Below are 15,330 nucleotides of genomic sequence, written 5' to 3' on the forward strand. Positions count from 1 at the left end.
CGTCTGTCGCTTGGCACTTTTCGTTTTCATAAACAAGCTTTATTAGTCTATGTTGATGTTTTTATGCAATCTGGCACACTATTCACATTAAAAGCACCAACAAAATGAATTACAAAATGGTCGGCAGGGCATCCTACTAACCCTTCTAGGGAGTTTTTTAACTGCTCCTTTGGACACATTTTAGATTATGTTACCATGCAAGACATGAAACAGGAGGAAACAGCTTTAATCTGCCCAAAGGTAACAAGATCCACCGACCAGCTCATCTAAAGCTCACTGATTAACGCATCGCACACAGACCTAAGTGTAAAAGCACCTCTGTGGGGCCACGTGCATGGTTAGCTATTTCCCCCAAGCTAAGCTAAGCTAACAGATGACTCTCAGATTTGAGAGAAATATCAAGAGCAAGACAAAATAAATATATTTCCCAAAATGTGCCACCTCCTGTTGGTGGACTAACATCCACACTCAACATCATAATTATATTTATTAAAAAAGAAAACTCTGATAAGATTGCTTTGACATTTCAACCAGAGCACTCTCTGAGTCTGCAGGAGTGTTTGAACACAACAGCTCCTGGGTGGTCAGTACGCTCGAGATTACGTAGGAAAGATACCGAGAAGAAATTCTCTTCGGTCTCCTTTTTAACACGAAAACCAGCCGACCCCACATAATGTCCTGCCACACCGCTGGAGGAATTTCTCTTTACACTGATAAGGACTTTGGAGGAGAAATTGAAAGAATGTGTCCGATTAAGTCATGTCAAAGCTTGTTTGTTTCACTAAATAGAAACGTCGGTCTTTGCTTGAAGATTTATGGAGTCAGGGCACACAATGAATGAAGTCTCTTTTTTTTTACTTCTCCTACATGTAGAAACATTTGTTTTGCAGGCCTGGCAGTCTGACAGGATCTTTTAAATGCATCCCTTCTTTGTGAAAGAGAACTAGTCTGAGGGGATTTACCTCAGCTGTCCTGACTGGAAACACCTCCTGCACGTATCACCTCTCACTCCTTGAGTGTTCCTCTATCACTTTGTAAGATGCACATCTCTTCTTCTAACTTTTCTCTCTTTTTCCTATCTGAAACATCCAAGTTTCTTCTTTTCAAATGCAACACGACAAGAAGATCGAGCTTTTGTTTCTCCCTGTTTTTTTTTTTTTTCAAGCGCAATTCTGATTTAAAAGTACAGTTTGTTTCATCAAATGTCAAAACCAACAGCTATGATTATAATCATGATTAACTGGTCAGGTGATTCCTTTAGAAATAAATGTCATGAGTAAACACACTGAACTTTATAGAGCATTTTCCCAGCAGAACTTCAGTTAAAGCTGCAGTTAGATTGAAGACTATTGAAGTAGAAGGCTCTCTGTCAGGTAAGAATGCAGCCACGTGAAATAGTTTGGCCCGAGGCAGAGTATGATACGGACTCTCTAGGTCAATAATCTTTTCATTAAAGCAGTAGGTCAATAAACAACATGACCTAAGCACTGCAAAAGTAACCCACTCTGATTCCATTTGGAGGCTTTAGTTTTAAACAGCTTGAACATCCATAGGTTATGTGAAATTACATATTTATATATATATATATATATATATGTGAAAAGGTGAAGGCTGCTTTCATTAGTGCAGTGAGCTGCATGTTTGTAATTCATAAACACACGCACAAAATCAACTCAAATAATCTATTCAGCAGAGGTCAGGGTCCTTGAACACAACACGAGCAGAACGTGTCGTCACGTGATCACGTCATGTCAACAAACTTCAATATTAAACGAGAGTCATTGACATCAGTGAACGCAGCATGGCGAGTGTAAAACAAGAGAAAGGTGGATGCGGAATGTTGAAATGGACGAACGATTATTTCTTTGTGGAAGTAAAAGGCCAGTGAGCCTAGTTTGTGCTTGCGGTGATGAAAAAGGCTCTCGAGCGTCATTACAGCTGAAAGGACGAGTGCGTTTGGATAAAGTTAACGCTCTTCGTTGGAGTTTGGCCCAACAAGCAGCTCTCTGCAGAGCGTAACATACAAACATGGACATATAAAACAGAAAGTTACTATTTTTGCACGGCATGAAAGAAAGGTGATGGGCTGTATTTTTTTAGCAGAGGTTATGAGTTCAATAATTAGTATGGCCCTCGAAGGACGTTGTAAAAATGTAAATAGCCCTTCATAGGAAAAAGGTTCCCGACCCCTGATATAGAGGATAAATCCAAGTGTCCGTTAAAACGCAGCTTCTTTAACCGACCACTCTTCTACCCTGCTTGTGTTTAATAACTTTAATGGGAACATGTGGGAGTACATTCTCTGTCAACATCTATCACAACAGCTGACCCTGAGAGAAGAAAGCTGTTTTTACTGCACCACTTCCTCAACACAAACATCTTACCGCTGTAACTCCATCCCACACACGTGTATACCTTCACCTCCTACAGGAATCTTTCAAAATTGGTCAAGATACAGCAACTGAATACTTTGTGTGGACTGTGATTTGTAGTTCTAGTATAATTATTAGGTATGCCTTTATTTGGTCTGCAGATGGTTATGTTACGTGGTTATGCAACAACTCTGTGTCTCTGCAACAAGTGCAGCAGAGCCGCTGTTTGTGCACTGTGCACGTTAAGTGTCTGGTATTTAGTTTACAGTAACTTGATTTAGTGCAAATGTATTTAGTGGAATGCACAATGTTTGCACAATATTAACTGAAATGATAAGAGCCCCGAGACAAGATGGGGCCTAATTTGGTATCTATTAGATTTCGCCATATGACGAGCTTTAGTGGTTCAGTATTAACAGACACATTTGAATTAATTTAATCACAACTCACTAAATGAAACACAGTGAACCGGCGCAGTTGTCTTCCACTTTTCCTAGTTGGCATCTTTGAAGCACAACAAATAACTTACAATATGTACGTTTGAGGCAGCAGACATTGCAGAGACTAATGTTTCAATAAAATGTATTTATAAAGGAACCATAAAACATTTCCTGCCTCAAGTCATCAACGCTGCCTTTAGTCTCTCTAAATAAAACTCTTAGCATGGTGTGAACTGACCCAGGAAACATTGGATGAACAGAACTCTCCACTGAAGCTCGTATTGATGACATTCTTCTACAGTTCATTGAAAGATAATCGACCACCATCTACGTCTCTGGGATGCAGAATGTTGATTTAAAAAACCCTCCGCAATTACATCAAATATAAGTGAACATTAATTATCAAGGTTTTTCTGGTCATATAAGAAGGTTCTGAAGTCAGGACATGTAAAGCCTTGGCGTTAGATTAAAGGCACGAGCGCACATAGTGTGAAGTGGGGTGAGGCATCTCTATGGACAGGCATCTCAAACATCTGCTCGCGGAGATATACGGGCCAATCAAACAGTTGTGGGCTGAATGTGTCAGATTCTATATTTAGAGATCTTGTGATGAGAGAAGTGTGGCGTGTGAAGCATGCAGCAGACTCTGAATGAGAAGAGTAATCACTGATATCGTTCAAGGCTGCCAATGTGTCACATTTTCTTTTCTTTTTTTTTACAGTAATCTGATTATCAAGGAAACATAATGAAGCACAGCCACACTCGTAGTTGCATAATATCTCCTTAATGTGTGTATTTTGGTGCACAGTACAAGTGTTTGAATGACTCCTTGTACAGAATCATGATTTCCATTTTAATCAGCATTTCATGAGCATGTGAAGTCCACTAAATATATGTAACCTGCAGAAGATGTGGGTTTTGTAAAACCTACATTAAGAACAGGACATTATACTAAATGTTTCTGGTTGTGCTGTTGGGTCTACAGTTTAAATATAGTCCCATGTTTCACCCTGCAGACTCTATGTCGCCTTCCCTACGATCGACCGACCATGAGTAATTTCTTGTGGGAAACGTCTCTGCAAACAAACGAGGACCCGGAGGAGAGGAAAAAGTAAAAAGCAATTCTTCCTGTGTAAACTGCTCCAACACAAGCTACTTTGTTACATTTGAAGCACACTCCTCTATTAAACTGACACGAGCATGTGCAGTCACTGAAGGTGTGAAGAGCCTGAAGAGAGAGGCACCAAACATTCCTCTACTACCCCATTCCTGACTCGTCTATGTGAGGTCAAGAGTGTCCCAGCAGCACTTTGAACTTGGCTGGGCCTCACTCATGAGCTATACAAAGATCTTAAGTCACAGAGAAGGTATTTACTGTACATTCTATACCAGGGATGTGGAATCAATGCGTGCCTCAGACGCAGATGAGTATCTAGGTTTTCAGTCTATCCAATCATCATGGTTACATTCTCCTCGCTGGCTGAGAGTTTACGTTCTTTTAGGATAGAAACCTGCTGACTGCGCAAACCAAACTGCATCCACATTGTACAATTATTTACCGCAGGCGTGTGTGAGGTTTGTGAAACTCATTGTTACTGCTATGCAATGATGGTGAACATCTGAATTTACATATACATGTTTATATTTAGTTACTTTATATATTGTTGTCACCTGCTCAACACTGATTCATCTTCTGTGTCTTCCACCATCTACTCTCTTTTTTATTTATAAGTATTAGTAAGTATATTGTTGCTTCAGCAAACTGTGCAGAGAACTTTTATGTATGATATCAACCTGTGATAAGCATCTCATAAAACAAAGGTCAAGAAAATAGATTTAGATTCCTTCTTTAATATCATTTATTTATATATTTATTGTGCACCAGTAGCTTGTTTTCAAACACTACCCTCCAACAGCCACAGCAATAAAGTCGGTCCTGCGATGCCTTTCATGTGTTTATGATGAAGATGCTATTCTGGCTGCAGAGAAAAGCCATGTGCATAAAGCCCAGGGAAACCTTGACATTGCTCAGAGCACAGCTCTCTTTAGAAGTGGAAATGCCATAAATCTAAATTTGCCATACTTTGTTAGAGATTTTACAAATTGCACTGCGACGATGACGCGACCGATTGATGAATTTGAGGACGTTTTCACAGTTTGGTGGTGCAGATACAAAGCAAGTCATTATGGAAGGAAAGCACAGAGTGTATTTTCCACTGTCTTGTTTTAAAAGACATGAATGAAGACGTTTTACTTCTAAACTTCAGGTCTCTGTCACTTTGAGCGCTCCGACTGGATGAAAGCTGTTACTCTTCTGAGAAACGTATTGTTCTGCTTATTGCTGGATATAAATTCAGTTGGTGGAACATTTTACTCAAAAACTGATGCAGCAGATTTTTCGGTTACGTCTGTAAAAACACCTTTATTAAAGCATATTATTAAAATCACATAGTTTTTTAGTGAAATGTTAATATATTGGGTTCACGAACCGGCTGGGGATATAAATGTAGTTCTTTGAAAAACATTAATTTGCATTTTTCCAATCACAGTATACACAGTGAGCTTCACAGAGCAAAGAAACACTTTTGAAAGTATGATGGAATTATTTCCACCATAATGTTTGGCTTCTTATCTAAAATACCTTCTTTCACTTCGTGTGAGCAGTCAGCTGGGGCTTTGCCTCTGCAGCCTGTATGAAGAGGAAAGAGGAAAGAGGAAAGAATGCGTCACCCCTGTGGCCGAGGCAACCCTCCAAACTAAATCTTCCATAGTGAATGTTACCCATTCCTGTAGGAATCCAAACAGGAACAGCCTGGCCCGGGCAGGGCAGGCGCACAGAGCGGGCCAGAGAGGAAATGACTGAGTGCAGCCTCGGGGTGCGACGGGTTCAGTGTAGTGGTCCTGCCCAGAAGTCTCCGGCCTCGCTGGCATCACAAGCCAAGAACATGTTGAACAGGAACAAGTTTGTGTTGCACCGACTCATGAACAGTGGCTGAAACTTATTTTTATATTGTTTTCAAGTGATGTTTGAATACCTTATATATATATATATATATATATATATATATATATATATATATATATATATATATATATATTCCTTTACCTTCAGTTGTTTGTCAAGTCAGTTATTAGTTCATCTCAGTCACAGACATGCGGTGCTGCATTGCTCTGTTTGTTAGGGGTGTCACAGGGATTGCACCATTTTGTGAGCCTCTAATCTTGTATTGTAATCTTCCTTTATGCTCTTAGTATTCATGCACATTATTATCTTATTATCAAGACCTTTGGACCTCTCCTGTCACAACTGCTTGTATCAGTGTATAAAAAACCCCATAAACATCACATGTCAGACAAGTCAACACGTGGGTCGACACATAGAGAGAAGAGGCTGGGTTGGTGGAAGTCGGTTTGGCATGAGTCCACGAGCAGAGAACTGTCCATACACTTGACTGAATACATATAACTGGTTGTTACACGTAAACTGATTGTAGATCAGCTGATGTATCAATGAGCAACTGATGCTGAATGAAACAGCTGCAAACCAGAATGTGTTTACGTGCAAGACTTTGTTTTATTTGACTAATAATTCATTCATAAATGGCATTGCGGTAGAGCAGTGTACAGTTATTCTACACTACAGTCACACATCTACAGTATGAGCACATGCGTTCTTCATGAACACAGGGAAACACTGCCATCCTAGAGGATTCTAAAGAGAAACTCAAACTAAAACCACATCACAGTGTTGGCCTCTCAGGACTGTTTGAGTGCCTAAAGCCTCAGCAGAGGTTTCCATCTTCAAACCAGTAGCTTCTGCTTTCTTTGCTTCTTATTATTGTCCAGCTGCAGATGAGCATAACCTCTCAAACACTGATTTATGAGTGAGGTAATGATGGCGGCAGCGCTGGAGTTTTGGGTCATAGTTAAAGAGCTGCTCTGCTTCCCTCTAGTGGCTTTTCTCTATAAGTGCAGCCTGAAGAAAAGAACAGTGAGGCACAAAGTGAGCTTATTAAAATAACATAAAATCAGACTTCAGTAGGTTTTGAGGCAAAATCAAGCCAATTAAATGAATCCATGTTTCATGAGGGCAGATGAATGTGAGAATATAGAGACAAAACATGGAGATGAGTGCAGCGCCTGTGATATGATGTGCAAATAACTTTTATTACTTTACACAGGTCTTTCGGGATTAGAGTTTTGGTATTGAGTTCATTGATAACGTTAGAGACTGTCCTCACCAGATGAATGACAGCATCGGTCATTTGTTCAAATACTTAATGCAATCTCTATCTACACTTTCCTGACCTCTAAAAAACCTCTAATAAAGGATCGATGGTTATTTTTATTACAAACATTTTTTTTTGCTTTGCGCATTCACATACTCTTCTCCGCTGTACTTCGCGAAGGGCAGCGACACACACCTACAGTCAGAGACAGAGTGGAGGAAAGGAGAAGGGTTAACTAAAATACATTTAGCTTCTTCTGTACAATATATACAGTAGGGCAGGGGTGTCAAACTAATTTTAGTTCAGGGGCCACATACAGCAAAATATGTTCTCAAGTGGGCCGGACCAGTAACATCACAGCATAATAACATATAAATAACAACAACTCCAAATGTTCCCTTCGTTTTAGTGCAAGAAAGTACATTCTGAAAACGTTCAAATTTAATGAACTATCTTTTTACAAAACATTATGAACAACCTGAAATTTCTTAAGAAAAAAAGGTGCAATTTCAACAATAGTATTAGTTTATCATTTACACATGTGTGTTACAACTTACAGATCACAGTGTATCTACAAAGGCACAACACATTTAGTCACTTGTATCTGGAACAGTATTTTACTTTATGATCAAAACAACTCATTTGTACACTTTGCAAAGTCATCCCGCGGGCCGGATTGGACCCTCTGGCGGGCCGGTTTTGGTCCCCGGGCCGCATGTTTGACACCCCTGCAGTAGGGGACCCCTGTTCTACACGAGATGGAAAAGCTTTAATCAATTATGTGAATGAATAATTAATGAGAAGAAACAAAAAACTTTAGAGTGCCAAGAAAATAAAAGAATATTGTTTTTACAATCACACATTCAGACACGGTGACATTTATGTGTTTCAGCCAAGCAGTTTAAATCCTCTTGATTATGTATTATGTATTATGTATCCCATTAAAGCAACTACACATGCTCCCAATATGAACAATTACTGCATATTGTGCTTTCTTATTTCAGCAGATTACTGACTCTGTCCTCCCGCTCCGCTCCTCCCCTCCGCTCAGCTCACTCCCAACATACAAAATTACTAAGTATTACTTAGCATGCAGGAATGCAGGGGTATATGCATACGTACTGTGAGGGCCTTTGTGTACATGCTGCAGCAGAAAGCATTGATTGAGAAGCAAAGAGTTGCTGGCAAATTCAGATTTAATGTAAACAACAAACTGCTACATCATTTTGGTGACCAAACAACTTTCTAACCTTTCTAAGAAAACATAACAGCTGGAGAATAAATCGACTGCACGCTGAAGATTGTATAAAATAGAGTTTCTTCAGAGTCTGGCACATTTTGTGTATTGTCGTCCAAATCTGTGTGAATTTGATTTAAGGCAGCGGAGATATAGAGGAAATATATAGGAAAGTGAAAAACAAATGTGAATGGACATAGACTGAAATTAGATGATGTCTCTGTTAGATTTAGAGGCTGTGCTACATGTTGCATTACTTGCGTTGCGTAAAGAAAGTATTTCCCTAAGGCTCCTCAATGAACCTCCGCTTCTGTCTGAACTGATGAACTGTTACTTCCCGAGTGTCTAGTGAAATATAAGAGTGTAGAAACAGCGGCTGTGTGTTTCATCAGCGCTTTCTATTGGCACCAAATCACTTTAGTGATGGAGTGTTTCTTGCACTTGTGGGATCGTATCCATAGCAACCACCTAGATGTGGGAAGTTGTGTCTCAGACCTGCATGCACACACACACACACACACACACTCCTCACACCTCATACAAAGTGTTGAGTTCTGTCTCTTGTGTGCATGTCTGACTCAACTGTCTTGAAATTAGAAGACTTGAACACATATCTGCACGTCGCTGATGATGCGGTATACGAGTTAAATGGTTGGAAAAATAATAAAGTTACTTGAACATGATGGGTAAGTAATAAAGCGGCGAAATAAAATGGGATTTTTGTTATCAGACAACCATCAATATCTTATTCTAGATACAAAGAGGCCGTGTTGATATTAGGAGTTACTCGTAACGGTAATTACTTACTCAATATCCTACCAAATACAAAACAAAATGCATTTTCCTACAATACATCAACAATTCTGTCTTCTGCAGCCACAAACTAAACTACAATATAAAAACATACAGCTCATGTTTTACAGCCAGTTTCATTTTCAGCTCCCATTCTAGAACAACAAATACAATCTCTTTAGGTTCATATTTTATATCCTGAGATTCTTTATGTAAAGCAAAGATAGTAAAGATGCAACAGTTTATCTGTCAAGGTTTGACAGTGAAAGATCTTTCCATTATCTACATTCTTTCATCTTCATCGTCTATGTACTTATATTTATGTACATCAGCATTCAATCTACTAATTTAATGCTTAAAACCCCCAGATATCCATAACAAAACAAAACAAAATGTATATCTTAGAAAGTGACCATCATCAGGCAGCACAAGCTCATATCTCACTGTATTAAACTCTCTGCAATCCAACATTAACATGCTGCTGGACACGTCTCCAAGTCTTGCAGTGCCATGCTCCGCCTGCAGACCTAAACAGTGCCACGAGAAGACCGTGTGATGAAAAATGCATCATTTACACCCACAGAGTGTCTTCTCTCTTCTCTCTCTGGTCATGTGGTTTTCTGACATGAAACTCCGTTGGGAGATGAGAAACTAGAAATACCTCGACCTCCTTGTGTCAAACCTCTCCCGCCTCACAGGGCAAAACTCTCTGGTGGCCCAGCTGACAGTGACAAACTGACAATGGCTGAATGCTCCACTTCACATCTCTAACCTTTTTCTGAGAATGCGTCTTTTTTGTTATTATTCTCTGTCGAGCCGGAGAGAGAGGACAGAGGTTGACTGAGAAAAATAACTTTTATCACTCCAAGGACTATTTACATGCAGAGTTATGGGTTAATATGACGGATGTGTCAAATGTACAGGACATCGTGTTGCTCAAGGACACATTGTTGAACAGGGCTCATAGGCTCCCCAGATATAGAGCAAAATAAAAACTTAAATTAAAAACTAAAGGTGATTTATGATTTATGTTTTCCGATTAAGATGCTGGTTGGCTCAGGAGAATCGGATGTTTTTGGAGCTCCTGCAATGTATTTCTTTAACTCCAGCGTTGGCAATGTTGTTCGGTCTGTCTGCCGGTTGGTCGGGCCATCTCTGAAATATTGTAACAACTTTAAAGCCTCTGAACACCACCAATAAGAATGATAAAGGGGTCATTTGTCCCGCCCTAACAGGTGCAACAAAGCTAACAGGGCAGTAAACCTTTCCTCTAGCGCCACCATCAAAATCTAAATGCATCCAATATTTTAGTTTATAACCACAAATGACATAGGCCTAGCCATCAGCCTCAGCAGTAGGCTACTTTGTACTTATGCTAATTTGCAAATGTTAGCATGGTAGCCTATCATGCTGAGCTAAGATGGTGAATATGGCAGATATTATAGGCATACCTGCTATATCAGCATGTTAGCATGCTATATCAGCATGTTAGCATGCTATATCAGCGTGTTAGCATGATGTATCAGCATATTAGCATGATATATCAGCATGTTAGCATGCTATATCAGCATGTTAGCATGATATATCAGCATGTTAGCATGATAGGCCTATATCAACATGTTAGCATGCTAACGTTACCTCAAAGCAACGCCATGCCAACATAAGTTAGGCTATATAGCGTCAAACAGCTAGCATGGCTGTAGACTCTTAATCCGTAATATGGTCAATATTATTACCGAAACATGAAATTCTACACAAAAACGTTTTATTTTATTACAGGAGGATAGTTTATTTAAGTTTTACTCAATTGTATTGAAACATTTTTCAAACAAGTTGTGTTTAAAAAGTGTGCTTGTTCATTATTATTTTTTGCTGTGTTTAGCTATGCACCTCGTCAAACTCTTTCAAGTCTTCTTCCTTGTAGTTGTTTATGGACTTAAGTACATTTATTTTCAAATTGACTATAATATATCTGACAGTAAAGTCTCTTCATGTGACTTTGGGGATGTCAGGTACCTTTCTTTTAACGGCATGAGTTCATGATAGGTGTAAGATAATGAGACAGGATGCCAGTTGGCAGGCTGATGTCACCGCTTCACACAGTTGGATTGACATAAATGCCTCATTCCAGGAACTGCTGGGAAATGATAAATAGGAACCCATGGATAGCAGTTTTGATCCATTGAAATTAAATTGCTCCGTTTTGGGCTCGAGATGTGTTGAAATGACCTGCTTGATGATTTAAACAGCACACCCGCATGTTGTGGCTGAGGAGCATTTCTCATTGTGCAGACACAGGAGGACAGGATGATAAAAGATACTTCCAACTGTTGCTGAAATGTCCCAATCGTTTCTTCATCATCTCTGATGCAGCTGGAAAAGCATGTTTCATTTCTCAATCATGTTTTATTCTGGACCATGTGGATCTTGAGGCATTAATCACACATAAGGACCCCCCTGCATCTTATGTAATTTACATGAGGACGTTTTAGTTTAGGCGGCACATTATTATAAAAAGGAAACCTGACTGGTGTGTGTGATGCCCGGACATGTCTCAAACACACATTCTGAAAGCACTGGAGGCAACTGTACAGAAACAGTACAGTACAGAAGTGTATTTGATATTACTGGCAGTTCATATTCAATGTGTGTTTCATCCTAGAATAGATATAAGAATTAAATCAAATTCGAGTAGCGATTTGGACGTGAACAGCTTGCAATTTTAATGCATGCAGCAATAACTATAGTTCCCTTCATACAGGGAGGCATTGTCTGTTTAACACAATGCTTGTTGTTAAATGTGATTTCCCTTTTGAGTGCTGCTATATTTCAAGTGACATAGCGAGAAAACTTAATTAACGCTGAAATTATGGCACGACAGATTTCATGGTATTCAAGAGAAAAAGGTCCGCAGGGGATTGGGCCTGATGGTAATTTAGCTTGTCGATCAAAGCGCTTTCATCACCTCCCTCTCACCAGCATCCTGCCTCTCCGCTGAGGGGAGAAGCTGGCACTGATGAATGAGATGAAATAACATTTGGACAGTACAAAGTCGGCAGCAGGGCCTCCCTTCTCCTCTCTCCTCCTCTGGGGATCGTCGGAGAGAATAATAACAGAACTGGAGATAGTGAGAAAGACGGGAGAGAAAGGAGGAAAGAAAGAAATTGCAATACTATGTTAATCTACGAGAAAACAGAAAGCGAGAGAATATTTCAAGAGAAATATGAAGAGAAAAAAAGATTAATAATGACAGACCTTTAAAACTTTCAACATCTTAAAGGAATAGTTCAACATTCTTGTAAATACACTTACGGTTGAACTGAACCCCGGTGCCGTTCCTTTGGGTTGATGTGAACGTCAGACTTGAACTCTGGTGCGGACCAAAGAACCGCTCTCTGGTCCGAATCAGAAGCGAGGTCTCGGGTTGCAGTCAAGTGAACTTTAGGGCGGTTCATTCAGGTGTGAACATCATTTCAACCAATCACAGGAAGCGTACCATTTAAGTGTCATTTCATTGGTTAAAATGTGTTTTATTTTCCTGTTTTGCTGACTGGCAAACTAGTAACCTATTTGTGCCTTTGCTAGCACTCAATTAAATTAATTTACTATTTATCAGACCACACATGAGACAATAATTTGCTAGCTAGCGCACCATGTGGTCCCTCTGCCTCATTCCCCACCGTTAGGAGACTAGTTTCAAGATTATCTCAATTATAGAGCACTTCAAAGCAAACAGTTTGGCATCAAAGTGTGTCACAAAGACAGACATAGACATACACATATGTGAATGTCGAAATAAAAGAAGAAAGTGAATAAGTCGTGGCCTACTTTGTGGGTCAGTCATTGCAAACTCATGCTGAGTAACTCAAATGTTGTTCAACCCACAACAATGTTTTTCATTCTTATGCCGTTTTCAAACTCACCACTCACTGAATGATAGAAAAACAAAACAGAATAGATTAAAGGGGAACTACAGAAATGGTGAAACACAAAGTCAAAGACATATGAAGACATACAGCACGAAGGGGGGAAGGCAGCAGAGAGAGAGAGAGAGAGAGAGAGAGAGAGAGAGATGTCATGTCTTTGGTGATTGCACTTGACACAGGGCTGGGCTGAATCCTTGGATTTGTGGGGGGGACATCCATCAGGTACCAGTCAGAATGAGATTGTGTCCTCCCACCTGCAGCACACCAAACATGATATCATGTTTCACTTACATGCTACACATCTTCTGATATTCAGTGCACGCAGGAAACACATACACAAGTGAGATGGGTATCATGCTTTCATTTCTTTTAATGTGTAATGTCTCTCTAACAGTAATCAGGATGTCATTTTACATGAGGAACAATCAATCCTCCCCCGATATGTTTTCCTTATGTTACTGATCCTTTAGCACATTGTTAAGAGAAAAAATAACCAGATATGTAACAGGATAGATTTGGTTAATTATTTACTTATTGTCAAAAATCATATGAAAAGACCAATTCTAATAACAAGTATTGCGCAAGCCTGATGCAGCTTATTCCAGTGATTCCCAAACAGTGGGACGTGTGCAGATGTAGGCTTCTGCTGTTACCAGGGAGGCTGCACACAGATTTGAACAGAACAATAAAATACAGAAATGTTGATTTCATTAAATATATTTGTATATACTATTTGTAGATTTAGTCACGTGCAACACCTGGACAGTACTTGATGTGATTGTGTGTTAGATCTCAGCAAGAAAGCTACTAAATGTATTTCCCAAAATGTTGCACTGTTTCTTTAAAACGATTTCCTATGCAAGAACGTAAGGCATAATTAGTTCTGCCTACACCTTTGTGGTTGTTGTTATAATATCTTTTTGACATTGATTCATTACTTTCTGGTTCTAAGCACTTAAATTGAATGTTTTCTGTTTTTATAATCATTTATTTTAACATAAAGACCGAAATAAGGTCAGACATCCAAACCTAAAGGGTGAACTATAGTCAAGGACCAAATTAGATTGCTTTAAATAAATACAGTTTCATCTACACACAGCAAATAACTGACAGTTATGAAATAATAAACATAAAAACATTGGATAACAGGCGATGTTTTATAGCTGAGACAAATGGATCTGCATTATTTTGCTCCTGTGCTCATGTGAGAAACATCAAAGCATAAACCCTCCCACACGTTATTGTTCCTCCAGCTGCAGTTTTATTGACGCTCCATCACTGCATCACATCATCAGTTAGCTGTTGGAGAAAGAAAAAAAAAACAGCATCCAGAAATAATGAGTCATGTGCCAAATATGTGCTGCTGAGGAACAGGTTGTGCGGCATGAAGCTCACCGTATCAAGCACCAGCTGTTAATGCATTAAATATCACCCACTCAAGAATCCTATTTAAAGTGTGTGAAAGGAGCTGAGGAAAGAAGATTGCAAGACGACTGGAGGGAAGGTGGACAGAAAGACAACCTGATGTACAAAAAAAAAGGGTTAGGTGAAAGAAGATAAAGACGCACAGGAAAGGAATAACAGGAATTTAAACAAAGACAACATTTCAAAGATGAAGAAAACGTGACATTAGAGAAACACAAAAGTATGACAGTCGTAAATAAACTTCCACCAGGTTGTGCTGTTGCACTTCAATCCGAGTCAGCGAGGAAACAGTCTTGACCTTATGTGAGGGGGAGGAGGAGGAGGAGGAGGAGGAGGAGGAGGAGGGGGAGTACACACAGCAATTTTCATAAGATTTACACATGCAGTGAATCTGAAATACACGTAAGAGCTGAGGTTATAGGACGCGGTTTCAATTAAAAGCAGACAGCACCCAGCAGAAGATGGCAATAGATCTGAATCAACAGGTCACAGAGAAAATATATTAGCGTGGACAAATGCTGACAAAGCAGTGAATGCACAAAGAAGAATATAACAAAGGGTGATTGCATTCGGTTGATTTAGGGTGCCGCTATAATTACATTCAGTAGTCCGAAAATGACACTAAACCTGCACCGTTTGATAAACTGGAACAGATTTGCAACATGTTAAAAAAAAAAAAAAGACATTTTACTCTCAGAAGGAGGCTTCAACTGTATTTCTCATAATAATAATAATAATAATAATAATAATAATAATAATAATAATAATAATAATAATAATAATAATAATAATAATAATAATAATAATAATAATAATAATAATAACAAGCTGCTGGATTTCATCAAAGTTTAATTTGTCCAACATAACAACAAGCCTGATTTGACAAGCTTACCCAGATTACTAATTTAT

The sequence above is a fragment of the Cottoperca gobio genome, chromosome 10 (assembly GCF_900634415.1).
Source record: "Cottoperca gobio chromosome 10, fCotGob3.1, whole genome shotgun sequence".
NCBI lineage: Eukaryota > Metazoa > Chordata > Actinopteri > Perciformes > Bovichtidae > Cottoperca > Cottoperca gobio.